Genomic DNA, 1,263 nt, shown 5'->3' with positions numbered 1-1,263 from the left:
GGGGTACCACTTTTGTAAGCTTGGAAAGCATTGACTTGCTCGGTTGTTCCCCTACATTCGCTTGAGTCATGACCCAAGGTTCCACAATTCTCACATATCCCGCTTGGGATTGATGAGGATGCCGTCATGGCATTGACATGATGCTTTGATGATTTTGAGCTTTCCTCAAGTCTAGCCATAGCTTGTTCAAACTTCAAGTTGATTGTGTCAATGTGAGCACTAAGTTGAGCACCCAATTGAGTAACGGTGTCCACTTCATACTTTCCTCCTCTAGTAGCCTTGCGAGGTCTACTATATTGCGAATTATGGACCGCCATTTCCTCAATCTTGTTCCATGTTTGATTGTCATCAACTTCGGTGAACATTCCATTTGATCCCATATTGAGAATGTTCCTTGAATCTTCATATAAACCATTCCAAAATTGTTGCACTAAAAACCATTCGCTAAGTCCATGGTGAGGACATGAGCGACAAATACCCTTGAACCGCTCCCAAGCTTCATACAAAGATTCTTCATCCCTTTGCTTAAAACCCGTAATTTGAGCTCTTAGCATATTGGTCTTTTCCGGTGGGTAGAATTTTTGGTAGAAAGCTGGAGCTAGCTTCTTCCAAGAATCTATTCCAAGGGTGGCCTTATCAAGGCCCTTCAACCATTGCTTTGCGGTGCCGATTAACGAAAAAGGAAATAAGACCCATCTTATTTGGTCTTGAGTCACGCCCGTTTGAGAGATAGCTTCACAATAATCACAAAATGTTTCCATATGAGAATAAGGGTCCTCACTAGGCATTCCCCCGAATTGACTCCTCTCAACTAGTTGGATGAAGGCGGACTTGGCAATAAAGTTTCCGGTAAGATGTTGTGGGGTAGGAGTACCATTTGGTAGATCCTCCTCGGTGGGTATAGAGTGTGACGAGAATTTAGGCATTGTAGGTGGATTTTGTGTGGTATTGTTTAATGGGTTTTCTTCTCCTTCTATTGCGAAAGGATTGACAAACTCACTAGTGGGTTGAACAACTTCACCAACACCTCCCAAATTCCTCCTAACAAGTCTCCTATTATTCGTCAAGGTTCTTTCGATTTCACGGTCAAAAGGTAACAAATCTCTTTGTAACCTTCTAGACATGCAAAATATCAAACAACTCAAAAACAATTAGAACAAACCTTGAGGGGTTTTACTTCCCCAAGGTGAAGAAAGACACAACTAAAAACAATAAAAGAAATCTTAAATCAATTAAACACCGTCCCCGGCAACGGCGCCATTT

At 41.9% G+C, this 1,263-nt stretch overlaps 1 non-coding gene across 1 annotated transcript; it reads left to right on the top strand.

Annotated features, from left to right (window-relative positions):
- Window positions 1–447: 447 nt before the first annotated feature.
- LOC141609566 (small nucleolar RNA R71) lies at window positions 448–554 on the top strand. The gene has a single exon (XR_012527488.1). It is a non-coding gene; the product is annotated as a small nucleolar RNA R71 (small nucleolar RNA).
- Window positions 555–1,263: the final 709 nt, after the last annotated feature.

The sequence above is a fragment of the Silene latifolia genome, chromosome 10 (genome assembly GCF_048544455.1).
Source record: "Silene latifolia isolate original U9 population chromosome 10, ASM4854445v1, whole genome shotgun sequence".
Taxonomy (NCBI): domain Eukaryota; kingdom Viridiplantae; phylum Streptophyta; class Magnoliopsida; order Caryophyllales; family Caryophyllaceae; genus Silene; species Silene latifolia.
Note: the sequence above shows the minus strand (reverse complement) of the source record. Positions and strands in the feature narration are given on the sequence as shown.